Below are 15,808 nucleotides of genomic sequence, written 5' to 3' on the forward strand. Positions count from 1 at the left end.
ATGTCCCTATGGCTCTATGGCAATTCATCAGTATGTTACAATAGCTACCTAATCTTCTCTTGTGGTAGACTTTGTGCACTAATCATAAGACAAGTGAACCCTCACCTCAGAAAAAAACAACAATAGTTGCTCCCTTGACTTACATCTCCTATGTTAGGATTGTAGTCGAATCAAAACATTAGTGACCTAATAAAAACATAAAACAAAAAAACAAACATAACAGACATCAAATAAACAAAAAGCAACATCTGTTGTTATATTGAATCATACATTGACAAATGCTTTGAATGTTCACATTGGAATCACAATCTTTGCTCAGAAATGTGTGTACCATTCTCATGTAGAAAAGGGCTAAGATATTGTAGATGGCACACCCTTTTTGGTGTAAAGTGACACATTTCTGCCGGCACCAATATTCCTAGATCTTAAATTTGTACCCTAATTTCCTGAGATGAGAGCTCCTTGGAATACCTGGATATTGGACCATCCCAGGTCTTATATTACAGGATGTGCGAATGAAAACATTAGCAAGGGTCCCTCATTATACCTTGTTGATGATCGCCTTCCAACACCCCCCTCCCCACTGCGATGACCAGTACTTGAATACCAGAGGAAGACCTCCTTCCTTAAATTTGTGACTTCCCAGGTCAAAAAGGTGTTGCGTTTGTGATGATGACTGCAGTGCAAACAGTGGTTTCTCAACAGGACAGAAGAGGAGGCTGCCCCTATATGTTAAAAAAACATTTAATCTGCAGAGGTTTTAAAACACAGAGAGACTGCTCCCTCTTTCAGGCTTGTTTAGAAATCAACCAATGCAGATTAATTCAGCCAGCAGAGCAGTAGAATTTATCTGCAGAATCACCGAATTCCTCCTATTCCACCTGCAAAAATAAAAATTCTGCCCAGGTCTAGTTTTTGATTAAGATGACTGAAAATCCTTCTCAAGCAACAACCACAATCCTTGTGGATAGGTAAATGTGACAACGTTTTAGGGAAACAACATAAGCACTTTAGCACTGGTTAGCAGTAGTGAAGTGTGCAGACTTCTAAGGCCAGCAAATGGGCAATGGCTTCAGTTCTTGTCCAAAACACAGTTTGCAAGTTGTGCCACCAAGAAACCTTTATCAAATATTCCTACTTTATCAGAAGCCTATAAGTATGCAATTAATACTTTTCAAATACATCTATGTAAGTATATTGTTTGTCTCAGCCGTGGCTAGTCATGGTTGTAAATTCTACATCTATGCTGATGTTTCTCAGCTCCTCTTTCAGCCCGGAGGTACTAGCCAATCCCATCAGGTTTTTCAAACTACCCTGAAGTTCATTTGGACCTGGATGGCCACTAATTCCCTCAGGCGAAATGCCATAAATACTGAGATGGGTATTCTCAATCACAGGACGAGTCTATGGGCCAACACCTGCTCGCCATCTGAGTTTGGTGCCCCTCCTGTCTCTGCAAGCTCTGCCAAGAGCTGCTGCTTTGTAGTTCACAATCAGATATTTATGATCCCCCAGATCAAGACAGTCATGTTGAAGAGCTTTGACTTATTGGAGTCCATTTGAAAGGTTGCTCCACTTATGTCACCTGAGACACTGAAAATGGTTATTGCAGCAGTAATTGTGTCCCGCTTGGACTATGCAAACTCCCTGCATTTGGGTGTCTCTGCAGTTCTTCCACAAACTGCAAATTATTCAAAGTATAGCAGTGAGTATAATATGTAAACTGCATAGACGTGCTCATACCTCTCGTTCCTTAATGGAGCTTTACTGGATCCCGTCGATCAGCTTGTATTATTTACAAATCCATTCATGACCAGTCTCAAGCCTTTGAGGCAAGCAGAATTAAGATATATGTTCCCACTCAAGCAATCAGACCAGATCCTCTCTTGCCAAACAGTTTCGAATCCCTCAGTTCAAGCGAGAGAGAGCTGTGGGCAGTCGCTTCTCTGCTCTGGTCCTCATCTTATGGAATGTTCTCCTTTCCGTGGTCAGGCTGGAATCTAACTTCCTGAGGTTTAGTAAGATCTTGAAGGCCTGGCTGTTTAAGCAAGTTTTGAATGGCCTGAGCCCTCTCTCATTCCTTCCTGGGTGTCACAGCACTGAGAAATCCTCGTGTGTGCCTGCGCTCTATATGTTTTTCTAACATAACCTGACATATATTTCTAAAGGGATTCTTTTAAGCATAATTCTATGCCGGCTTAATATGAACCAAGGCTGGTCCTGGCATATAGACAGACACTCAGGAGAGAATATCACATTATGCAGAAAGTGTAAATTGTAGCCAGAAGAGCTGTTCTGAAGTGCTACATAGAATCTATTCACAAACAGTTACAAGAGTGGATTTATTTCTGCACACTACTCCTTCCACATAAGAATAATTGGTGGAATAATGGGCTACAATGTGCATTCTTTATCCGTAATTGTTTCCCCGTACTTGGAAAAGAATGTCAACCATGTCATACCTGCACTTAGCTAATTAACAACAGTCTTGTCCAATTCTTGCGCTCAATCGGTCTTTCAAATGAAGCTTGAACTTTCCCCCTCTATTTCCTTCATCTATACAACAGGGATAGCAAGTGCCAAAAATGTTTGTATGCCATTGGGTTCTACTGAGACCAAACTATCACAACCCATTCTATTTTGATAGGAAAGCAGCATCTTATTTAGAGAATAACGTATTGATGTGCAGAAAGGATGCTGCTTCCATCTCAATTTTCAATGCAACCATCTCAGTAGTAAACGTCTCAATATATTCAAGGACACGGGGAACCGGAATGGCATCAGGTGCCCCTTTCAGATATAAAAAGCCAGTTTCCACCTCTGATGACTACCACTGTTTTCTGACAACTTGTTTTTGACAATAATCTAAAGAGTCTTGCTCTACATTCCTAGTGGCAACACTTCCAACTGATTGTTCCCTCTGGGTTGTAAAAATATAGACCCATCATTTCATTTTTAGATTAGTTCTATCCTAGCAAGCTGCTTGCAATGTCTGGTTTGCTCAGAATTGATGTTTATAATTACCTACGCGGCTCTGCGTATGAGATGGGTTCAGTGTTGATATCTTTGCAGTTCCAGTCTTACAAGAACAAATGGAAGACATCTTCTGGGTAATGGAAACGTTAGGTGGCCTGCTGAAATAATTTACCTTTGCTAAATAAAAAAACAACCAAGACTAGAAACATAATTGGCAGCATTGGCAGTTATATAAATGAGAACTGGAATTGAAACTGATATTGTTAAGTTCTGTTATCAGCATTTGATATAGCACATAAACAAATCATACCCAAGGAATATCTCAATATTAGGCTAATACAGGAAAGCAGTACCAACTGAGAAGAACCAATCGACTAGAATAGCCATGTTTTAAACAGTTGTTTTAACTTTCTAAAATCTAGGCATAGCATATATATAGATAGATAGATAAATAGTTTGTTTTAATGGAAGGGAGTGAGTTAGGCAAAGTTCCTCCTGCTATATCTGGCAGGGCAGATCCACAGTACTCGAAAAAGGCTTTGTCTTTAGATCTGCAGTCTGGTCAGCTTATGGTGTCTGAACCTGTTTTGCCGTTAAGATGATGCATTCCCGTTTAGTGACTTTTGTATAAAAACAGCATATCTTAAAGATGAGCCTTTTTCTTATGGTTAACCAATGCAAAGAATTTAGGTTCAGGGCAAAATAGGATCTAGGTGGAAGCTTGCAAACCAGTCTGTTTGTAATGTTCTGTACAACTTGTAATTTGGGTAAGAAATTTTCTTTCGAGGCAACCAGTTGGGCAATGCAGTAGTCTGAATGACTTGCACTACAGTTTCTTCTGGAAGTTGGGGGAGCCAAGGGAAGGCTTTTTCCAGTAATCCCATGATAGCGAAGGAGGTTCCAAAGATAGTAGAAATGGCCTCTTTCACAGAGAGGGTGAGGTCCGATTTTATGCCCATGTTTTTGCTTCTTGCTTTGGGGATTGTGCAGGCCCTACGTTGGGGGCCTACAATCTGACTTCCATAAATCCTGAGCTTTACTGAATAGAAGTATTTCAGTTTTTCTCCATTTAGTTGTAATAATTACTTGACATCAAGAAAGCCATTTTCAAGCTTGACGATCAGGAAGGCCGCTCCAGATGCAATAATGTTTGAATTATTGGTATATTAGAGGGTAAGGGAGGCCCTGCACTGGATATATTTCTTGAAGATCTCATCAAGACCAAACTTCAGCCTCGAGGACTGTCCAGTTTCTTCTCGGTGGAAAGAACCCATCGAGTACCAGGTTGCAGGCCTAGACCCGGGGCCTCCCCCAGACGAATTCTAGTCTACATCTTTAACTTTCGTGATCGTGATCCTATGCTACAAACAGCATGAGTGGCTCCCCTGTTACGAACTGTGCCATTTCATTCTTCCCAGACTATACAGCAGCTGTCACTAAACAACGACTGAGTTTTCTGGAGATGAAGAAAGAACTCAGATGCCAAGAACTCAATGCCTCAATGCCCGTCCCTGCAAAGTTGCGGGTAGAAGCGGGGACGTTAAAACATGGGTCTTCGGGACGCCGAGGAGGCCCACAACTGGCTGGAAAGATGGTGGCAGGCCCCAGGGCCACGAAGAACAGGCAAGAAACAACGACTATTGGAAGGGGCATTGCAGGGCTCCAGAGACACAGACTCCACAGAGGAATTAACACAGGGGGAGACGGAAAAATAAAGATACCCTGAGGCCCCTACTCTAGGACTGGAACTAGATAGAGGCCACCAAGAAGAACAACTAGAGATACAGCACCATTGACACTAATGTACTGAACTGCCTTTCTTGGCCAGGTTCGCCTTGAACTTCTGCCCCTCTGGGCGTCTTAGCATTGACACATTGCAATGTATGCTAAGATGGGACTAATTGAATAGATATGTTATTGAACGAGGGGATGGTTGGGGGGTTGTATGACATTACAACGCATGCTTTTACCACGCATGCTGTTACAACGCAGGTTTTACTACGCATACCATTACAACGCATAGCGCTTTGGAGTGCTGGATTGTGAATAGTTTAATTTACTATTCCAACTCCAGTCCCCCTGGACACTAGGGAAGGTGTTGGATAGTAAATTAAATCTATTCCCTATCCTAGAGCGCCCCCCAGTGCAATGCGTTGTAATGGTTTTTGTTGTAAAACCTGCATTGTAATAGCACTGCGTGGTAAAAGTTGAGTTGTAAAGGATGTTTCACGGTTCGGGGTGATCGCCGGACTACTCTCCCCTTCACGCAAGTACAAGTTATGGGGAATAAGCACTGTGCGAAGTTGGGGTGGCGGGTATTTGTTTGTCAATCTTGCAGGGAGGCAGGGAGGTGGTGGGCGATGGGGAGCAGTTAAAGTTTATGTTTACTTTGTTCACACAGGTATGCCAAATGCTGATTAAGTTTAATCATAGTTTGATCATGCTAACCATATCACATTGCTCTCCATGCTCCAGCATGGACGATACATTCACTGACACAAACCAACCTCACACAAGCACAGCCCATGACTCAAAATATGGTGGGCCTCTCTTTCTCAAACATATAATGGAATGTAAACAGCTTATGCGACAAGATAAAGAGGGGGTTGGTACTACAATATCTTAAATGAAAAGCTCTAGCAGTAGCCCTCATCAAAGAATCACACTTAATGGATTCGGCCTGTAAAGCCCTGGATAGGTGGGGATTTAAAATGGCCGCACATTCTGAATTCTCTTCAGGTTCGCGGGGTGTGGGAATTCTGGTCCGAAAAAGCTTCCCACTGATTATAAACTGGTCCTAGATGGACAATCAGGGATGATTCAAAGCAATCTCTTGTCAATGGGAAGGGTGAGCATGCAACTTAGTTTCTGTATATTTCCCACCTGCTCTGCAAAATCTAGCCCTCCCAGCCCTTGGTAAATTCTTGCTCACACTCCCGCAGGGTGAATTGATCATAGGGGGTGACTTTAATGCCACGCTTGATGCTAGAAAGACAACCCCCCAGGGAACAATGCAAGACTCACCTTCGCATGGCTGAATTCCTTGACGCCTTCGGTCTTATAGAAGATTGGCGCTCATGCTTCCCTCAGGAACAACAATACACCTTCCACTTGGGCACACATAATAGCCTCTTCAGGACAGATGATATCCTTATTTTAGCAACTGGTTTGGAGAGAGTGTCAGAGATCTCGCACCTCACCAGAGGTATATCAGATCACTCCCCTGTAATGAATAAATACACATCTCACATCCTGGGGAGACATTGCATCTATCCCATATACCCCAGCTCTCTAAAGGACCCCACTATTTAGAAAGGCTTAAACAAAGCCATGAGACAATACTTTGCGGGAAATGAGCACGCAGTAACCTCTCCGACAACCCTGTTGGAGGCATGTAAGGCAGTATTGCACGGGCAAGCAATTTCCTTAATCACATAATATAAAAGTGAAAAAGTACAACAGGTTTGGACTCTTGAACAGGCAGTGGGCCAAGCACAAGTCGAACACTCCTCAAATCCCACCAACACCACAACTCACAAGCTGAGCCTAGCAAAATGTAAGAGCCACACAGGCTTTCCAGGACCTTGCCTTGCGCTGCTCTCTATCCGAAGAGTACGGAAGCAGCGGAGCTTGTAGAGGCTCACAATCTCTCCACGGAGTCTCAGGGAGTCCCACAAAGTCCGGAGTGAGGAATAACACTCAGGAAAAGGCCAGCAGCCCCGCACCAAAGGTAGAAACAAACTCGAGGAAATTGAGCTCCTAAATCCCATAAAACAGAATAGAGGGTGGATGACTCATGACCGGCTAGCTAGCTGGCCGCCATGTTCCCTACACATGACCCGGCAACAACAAAACTCAACTTTGTTTGGCATTTGCCAGGTTCTGGATGTGTGGCGGTTCTGTACTCATGCTATTTAGGGCAGCGGGCCGCTTGCTGAGTGCCGTCGTGCCCGGCGCTTCTCACATGACCAGTCTGCTGGTTATTTACCGGACTATTGTAGGAGTAGTCTCCCCGGCATATCCTCCCCTAACACGAGGTCCCCCACCTTTCTCAGGTACTAATTGGAGCTCAATACAGAGCTAGGTACTGCGGTCAAAAGTGTCTCAGGGAGGAGGTATTCAGTGGCCAATCTTGTTACATCCAGTGATCAGTCAAACACAATAACTAAATTATGGTATGAGCCTGTCCTTCATCCCATGGCGTTAGTTACACCGCAATCTGGGCAATCCGAGTTAAAAGGGGATCAGCCTATCAAGGGGGGTCTACTAAAGCCAAATAATTGTGTAATGGGAGCCCCTACCACTGAGGTACCACTGGGCAAAAGATACAAATTAAGGTCACATACCTTTCTGGGTAAAGAACCTCTTGTGCAACAACTTAAACAGGTGTGTCAAACCACAGAGGCTTCGGTAAACAAGTCATAAGCATAGGCAACCTCTCTATAAACCTGCGAAATCCACTCCAGCGAAGACCAGGAAGAAACAAAGGACCAAGTTCTCTCAAAAGTGACACCCTCACTTAGGTCTTACTTTATGGCTCATACTCGGGGCAATATGGAGCCCGTAAAACAGGCTGTGTCAGTAGCAGGTGAATCCTTAAAATTAAATCCTGACATTTCACTTTCAAACCGATTCGCACCATTAAGAGAGACGGCCTCTGTGGCAGGGGGGTCTGTCAAGATGAACGAAGTAAGTTAGGGGATATGTTCCCAGAGGTAGTAGCACAGAGCCCGGATACACTACATGGGATGTTAAAGCAGCTATCAGCGGAGATTGGAGCTCGCTTCTCTACCTCTGAAACAAATCAACAGAAGATTCAAGACACCTGCACCAGCTTAGAGAAAAACCTGTTGGCATTGACACATAGGATGGAGGCCCTTGAACATAAAGTGGAGGAACAAGTTCTGGAGGTTAAAGACAACACCCAGCAAGTTGTTAGACTGAAAGAAAGCAGGACTTGGTGGAGAGATTGGAGAGGCTTGAAAACATTTCAGGATTTTAGATTTAAAAGAAGGCTTGGAAGATGATAATTTAAAGTCCTATGTTATAGACATTTTGACCAAAGCCTTTCCCCAGATCGCAGCTGCATCATTTTGGGAAACTGAGATTCCGGGAGTTCACAGGGACCCCTTTAAGTTGAACTTCACTCGGAAAAAGCCTAGGAAAATTCTATTATATATCGAATCCTATCTTCTTAAGGAGCAATTACTGGGGGCAGCCCTTAAACTTAAGACTATACAGGTTCATGATGCCTCTTTCAGAATACGGTTTGATATTTCTCGGGTTACAGAAGATAGGAGATGGGAATCGGGGAAGCGGATGGATGCATTAAGGGATCATCGAGCTCAAGTTCAGTTGCGATTTCCTGCCTTTCTATGGGCCAATAGGATGTACAAGTTTAGGTTCCTGGAGGAAGTGGACAGTTTTTTGGCACAAACAAAATCCAGTTTATAGTTTAGGGGAAATTCAGCTTCTATTATTATTTTGATTTTGTATTTTTTTTAGGAGGCCGGAGGGCTCCGACTCTAAAGGCAATAGTTATTGCTAATAGGTAGCCAGGGAGGATTCCTGTGGGATGGTTGGAGGGGGGGGGTTGGTGGGCTTTGGGGATTTTGGGGGGTTTTCATGTTCATTGTATATATAATGTAAAAAAAGAAGCCGTAACAACAATCTCATGTGGCATAACAACCTCCAGTAGTTACAGCAGAGGGTGGAGTCAGGACAATGGTGGGGGCTAGACCTGCTAGGGGTGGGAATCACCATCTTGAATTTTTATGTTGGCCTGTTAATGGCTTAAGAGTCAGAGGAAGACAGCGCCTGATCCTTCAATACTTAAAAAATAGCTCATCTAGGATCCTTATGATTATGGAGACCCATCTTTTACAATCAGAATATAAAGCATTATTTGGTAAACAAAGATGGGTTGGTAAGATTATAGCCTTGGACCAGCAATGCTGCTCGAAGGGGGATGCTATTATACTTAAAGCAAATTCAGGAATCAAGCTTATAACCCAGGTAGATGATAGAGGGTGTTGGGCTATTGTGGAAATCAAGTGTCAGGAGTCAAAGTACACTTTAGCTAGTTATTAAGGTCCTAATGAGCATGACACCATGCCTCTGAACAATCTCTGTCTTGCATTGGCCAAGTACGAGGCTCCTCTGATATTGGGAGGAGACTTCAATGTCCTCTTAAATAACAAGTTAGATAGGTCCTCACCTCGAACACAGGTAGCAGTCCCGCGCGTTAAAGCCCATCTTTTGAATATACTTAAAAACCTTAACCTCTGTGACATAGGGTGGAAAAAAATGGGTGAGACTAGGGAGTACTCCTTTTACAGTGAAAAGAATTTGCATTACTTCAGAATTGATTATATTTTCATGGAGCACTCAGAGCTAGATAAAGCAAGCTTAATTGAATACCTCCCCATACACCTTTCTGATCATGGTGCCATAGCTCTTAATCTGGATCTTCCTCTAGAGCCTCCCTTGAGGAGATGGACTTTAAATAGGAGATTTCCTCTGCAATCATCAACTCCAGGCTTTCTGAGGCTTGCAAAAGCTATCTTCTTTCAAGACAACTTGGGGTCGGCCCCTTTGTATATTGTGTGGGATTCCTTTAAGGCCTTGTTGGGAGGATACTAATAGGGGCAGTTGTGGGCTGGGCTAGGCTAGGGCCGAGAGGAAAGAGCTGGCTGACGTAAAACTACAGATAGCAGGGGAAGAAGCAGATTTAAAGATTAGGAGGCCCCAGAACATAGAATGATAATCTAATAAAGAAAGTATAAGAGCTGCAGTTGAAATTCAGACTTAAGTCAGAAGAGATTTTTCTACAAAAACGGGAGGCCAGTAAAATGAGGGATTTTGAGCAAGGGGCAAACTGTGGAAAGCTTCTCGCCATGAAGAGTAGAGTCAATAGATGTTATAACTATATCAGTAAGATTAAAGTAGGGCCTCATATCACAGAGGATAAAGGAAATATAGAACAGGCTTTCGTGCAATTCTTCCAAGACCTATATCGAGAAGATCTTCAGGTTGCGGAATACATTGATAGCTGGCTCATAGAGAAACAGCGACCAAAAATAATCAATGATAGTCAAAAAAGGCCTATATCAGAAATAACAGGCAGCGAGATATTAACTGTTTTAGACAGACCTAAGAAACGGAAAGCGGCAGGCCCAATTCGATCCTGATTGAGGTGTATTCTTTATTAAGGGAGGAGGTCCTTCCAGTCTGGCTGAAACTGTACAATGAGATCTTAGATGGTACCTTCCTTCTGCTTGACTCCTGGAGCAATGCAGTTATTTCACTGATTCTGAAACCCGGAAAAGATCCAACTCAGTGGCAGTCATATCGGCCAATGCCATTGTTAAATGTTGACTACAAGGTCTTTGCTGGGATTTTGAACAATTGGTTGTGTAAGATCATAGGGCCAATAATCCACGAGTATCAAAAGGGTTTTCTTCCAGGCAGGCAGATGTCAGAGCTGGTACATACTCTAAATGGGGCCGTTGATTTGGCAAAGTCACAGGGTCTCCCTCTTTCAAATATTACTGTTGACGCTGCCAAAGCCTTTGATCGTGTGAATTGTCATTTTCTGGATAGGACCTTGAAGATTTTTGGTTTTGATGACGGGTTCAGGAAGGTCCTCAAAAAAATATATAAATCCCCACGGGCTCAGATTCTGGTCAATGGTAGTCTTTCCCCTGTTGTTAAAATAGGGTGTGGCACCAGGCAGGGATTCCCATTGTCCCCCATTCTCTTTGATTTATATATCAAGCCTTTTGTCAAAAGTCTAAGACAGAATAAGAAAATGGCTCCTTTTGCAGTGAATGGGTTTGGGAGGAAATTGGCACTATTTCAGATGACTTGATTTTATTATCCACAAATGTTAATATCACACTCTCGGAGCTTCTTGTTGAAGCTCAGATCTTCAGGAAATTCTCTGGTTATGAAATCAATAGTGACAAAACTGATATTATGGCATGGAACATCGCTGATCAGGAGGGGATTTCGCCAGGGAGCGCAGATATCTGGGAGTCATAATCACTCAGGATCTCAGAGATATTCCGAAAACTAATCTAGACAGAGTTTCAAAAGAAGTTGATGTTTTACTAAAAAGATGGCAGAATATACCGCTTTCCCAATATGTATCTGGTTAACTTGATTAAAATGTGGGCGCGCCCAAGATATACTTATCTGTTTAATATTATCCCACTACAATTCACAAAAGTTGATCTGTTTAAATTCAAGGTGAGATATCTTCCTTTATTTTGACAGGTAAAGGGATCAGGTTGTCCTGGAAAAATTAAGGCACAAATTATTGCAGTGGTGCATGGGTTTACCAGACCTACATCTGTACTGTTGGGCCTACCAATTAAAACACTGTAGGATGTTACTGCTTACTCCAGATGACTCGCTGATTGGCAGCATGCTTAAAGCTAGGTTAGGTAGGGTAGAGAAGTCAGGATTCATGTATAAGTTCGGCTCCTCCAATTTTTTTTAAAAACTTTTCTTTGAAGATGCTGCGTATGGCGGCCAAGTTATGGTCGGACTGTCTAGACCATCTGGGACTTTTCAAAAATTTTGCAAATTACCATCAACTTGAAGTTGATGGTAATTTGAGTTTCTTAAAATAGAAATCACTATTTTCTTTTTTTGCATTGCATTTAGGGGATTGCAATTTGCGATTCCCTAAATGCAATGGCAATTTAGGTAATTGCTAATTTTGCATGATGATGCATCCCAAATGCTAAAATTGCAGTTGCAAAGGGAAAGTACAAAAAACAATGATGCATGTGCCCCTAAGTCTCATGCCATCATCTTTCAAGCTTTTTACGCTTAGATTGTTCAAGTTTCAGATCAGTCAAAAACAGAGGGGAATTGTTTCTGGCTGAAGACTTTTTAGGAGAGTTGACTAGGTCACTGCCCTGAATTGGCAAGAGCATCGTCCATGTCTGCATCATTTGAAGGCACAGGAGGAGTGATTGCTGAAGCAAAAGAGGCCAGTGAGACAGATTTCCATTGTTTCTTAGCCTGCCTGTCCTCTTTCTTAGGTAGCACAGATTCATTTGTCTTAGGAATTTAAGAATTTATCAGATAATGATCAGTTCAAAGAAGCAGTAAAGTGTATTCACACCTGAACTCAAGGTAGTTGGTAAAAATCAGGTCTATATTATAACCTGCAGAGAGATCCACCACCATCTGAGTTAGGCCTAACATCTTCATGTCAGCTAGACGCTGTGCTACATCAACATTTGGGGTGTTTTCACCATGGAAATTAAAATTCCCCAATAGTACAAAGTGATTGGAAGTTAGAATATGAGGAGCAATGTGTTCTGCTTGAAGGTGACTGAAATCTCTCTTTGCTGCAGGCGAATGGTAAATCAATGCACCCTTAAAGAAATCGGTAGCCGCGAGTTTAGTTCTAAAAACAATCATTCCTACTCACTAACCTAGCAGGGTCTTGACTACTATGTTGACTGTGTCTCTGAAAGTGATAACCATGCCTCCTTCGGATCTGGTCTCTCTTCCAGATTTAACAACAGATACACCTCTAGAAAAGCTAATGGAATTCGTGGTAACGCGGCTGCATTCACCCAAGTTTCAGTAAAAAAAAATGAGATGATAGGTAAGTTAACAGGTCCCAGAGTTCTGTTGCATGTTTTGACATTGATCCAATATTACAATATAAGCTCTTTAGAGCATGGGGGTTGATATGGATGTGGGGCTGGTGGTGGGGACTGATTGATAGGACTTCTGACTCTTTATAGGAGTTAGGCCCAAGGAGTTAGCTGGTATGGAATTAGCTGCTAAAACAAAGCAGTTGGCAAGAGAATAGAAGAACAGGAGAATCTATATATATTAAACAAGAGACATGCCCTTCTAGGTTAGGAGGGAAATGGATGGTCCAGCGCAAGGAACTAGAGCCAAAGTACCTGCATGTGGAATTGTAGAGATGGAGATATGTAGATGAGCTGTGTAAATTAATTATAGAATTGCCTTCTCTAGTTAAAACAGCAGAGTTTCCGGCACCTGGCAAAGTTTGGGCATGGATGGGCGCAGTCTGGCTCAAAAGTCTTTTACTTTGACTTGCTGGTGGCACTATGACGAGTGAGCAGAGCTGCCTAGACAGCTAGCCCTCTCTCAAAATTGTGGCCCAGAATTGGCAACTAGAAAGTGGGCAGCCCACAAAGCAGTCTCTCTACATTAAATGACAGTGCGGTGGCAGAACTATGAGTGCAGAAAGTGCATGTGCAAACACACCCAGCATTTAACTAAAAAGAGCTAAAAACAGCACAAAGCAGCGGATTCGAATGTAGTGAGAATATTATGAGTTTGTTTTCATTTAGCAACACGTTCACATCTCCATTTGCCCTAACTAGGTATCTCTGATGAGTGAACAGAAATGACTAGACCGCTAACCCTCCCCAAAACTGGGGGGCCAGAATGGCAACCAGGAAGTAGGCTGCCCACAAAGCAATATCTCCACACAAAACAGCAGTGCTGTGGTGAAAAGAAGAATGCAGAAAGTGTGTGTTCAAATTAAAAAACCTCAGGGGTACACTTGCTATTTCCACATGGTGACCACCTTCCACCCTGCCAAGAAGTTGGGCCCCACTGAATAATGTGCTGAACTCGTGCTGGTGAAATTTCCAAACACTTGGACACATTCAGCAGCACCTGCACGTTGTCTGCTTTCCATCTGCAACAAGCAACAATGTGCAGGCAGGACGGGGCTGTCTTATTTTAGACTCCTGCTGGGCCCATGACAAAGGCCAAATCTAAGGGGTCATCAGGCCTCCTTTTGTTGGAGTCTTCTGGCTGGGAGCAGTCAGGAGCCTCACACCTAGAAGGAAATGCAGAAGAGGGGAAACACATGTTAGCACTCCACACATACTTAAGAGAGGCAGTGCTTCATGTTATTCAAGCTCTGTTTACAAGATATACATGCACTGTGAGAATGTCAGATGTGTTTGTCTCTCCCAGTATTTGCACAAAATAAATACCACCGATCCTTGTCACAGATCTCTGGGACACTATTATTGCATATCTTGTGATGTTGTTTACTGCCACCATGCTGGATCTATTGCCAGAAGAGGCAGTGGGTGCCAGAGGGCTGACAGTCTGCATTCCCTCTCTTAAGAAGTTGACTTGAGCTAATGACAAAGACAATATGGGAGCACATCTCTACAGTCCAGCTGGTCTCTCATTTGTCTTGCTCATACCCAAGTGTGTTCATGGGCATCTTTCAAAGAGGCATAACAGAATATAGATAGGGTCTCTATCCATTCCATAAACTGGATTGTTGATCAGCAATCACATTACAGGCTAGTTAAATAACATGTTGTTGGAACCTCTCTCTGCACAGTATCCATGGAAACATATTCCATTCTGCTTCATTCTCTGTATCTTTGCAAGGAAAGTTGTTAAGTAAAATGTATTTCTTTCAGTATCTAACTTACGTGGACTGACTGCCCCTTACAATGAAACAGACAGCTTGGTTGTAACTTAAATATTTTAGAATGTCTACATCATGAGGGAGACGCGCGAGCGCGTCAAACAAGATGGCCGCCACCATTTGAGCTCCGATTCTCTGACGGCCTGTTTTGCATAAAAACAACAATTTTTCTGTCAGATTTGGCCTGCAACTAGGATCGCTTTGCAGTATAAGCTTATTCCTACCTTTTCTGCAATTTTGGGGTCATTCTACTCGACAGAGGTTTTGTTTCTTTCCCCCTGGTTGCTGCTCCCAGCTTCTCTAGAAGGTACTGCCGGATGTGTGTCATCAGGGGGAGGAGTGCTACTTAGGAAAGGGCCTGGCTTGGGCCTAGCCACACCCACAGTCCTGCACCAGTGTTTTGAAGAGTTTTTCATTGCTCTCTTCACATAATATCATTTATTTTTACATAGCAGTGTTGCAATTCAACCTTTTTGACGATTAATTCTCCTTAAAATGGAAAATAAAAATCCAGTCAATAATAAAAGGAGGCAGCAAGTTTCGCCTCCCCCAGTTAAATCTAAAGTAGTGGAGTCCTCTGAACCTTCTCTTTCATTAATTTTGGAAGAAGTGCAAGCACTTCATGTTAATACTGAAAGTATTGCATCAGAAGTTAAAAGTGTGCGTAAAGATATGGCTGCATTGTCTATGAAAATTTCTGATAATTCCATTAAAATACAGGATAACAAGAATAAAGTGGATGCTTTTACACCATTAGTGGCTGTGAGGAAGAAGACGGCTGCCTTACCTCTGGGGCTCGTAACGGGAACGAACCTGCAGAAATATCGCAACCACCCAATGCATCTTGGGACTTGAAGGAACTGAGTTCAGGCCGATTGTCATCCCTGTGTAACATTTCTTCACAGAGGAACCCCATATTGAACCCGGAAGTCAATTAAGAGGACCCGGGAAGTAGTCACGAGGAACCAGTAAAAAGAGAAGGAACCTTGGAGGTGGGGTCTTGGACCAGCGAGAGCAAGGACATACAAGGAAGGAGAGGAGACGCAGAATATCGACGTGACCCTGGAGAGAACACCTTGGAGTTCCATACGGAGACGGAACCTGATGAACACCAGGAAGACGACGAGGCTGGAGACCGGTGGACTGAGGAGTGGTGGTATCCGCCGGAGGAGGCTGGAGAGCGGCCGCAACTAGAGGAGAGAGTTGCGGCGGAGCCGGTAAGTGAAACGGGCTCCTGGGACTTGTAAAGGAAGTCGGGAGGTATGTGAAAGGGGAAGCGGTAGAAGTAGGAAATAGAGGTGCCTGGTTTGATATATTGGTTCAACCCTTGACACAACGTGTGGAATCCTAGTTGAAACATCACGTAAATGGTTG

Source organism: Lissotriton vulgaris, chromosome 1_1 (assembly GCF_964263255.1).
Source record: "Lissotriton vulgaris chromosome 1_1, aLisVul1.2, whole genome shotgun sequence".
NCBI lineage: Eukaryota > Metazoa > Chordata > Amphibia > Caudata > Salamandridae > Lissotriton > Lissotriton vulgaris.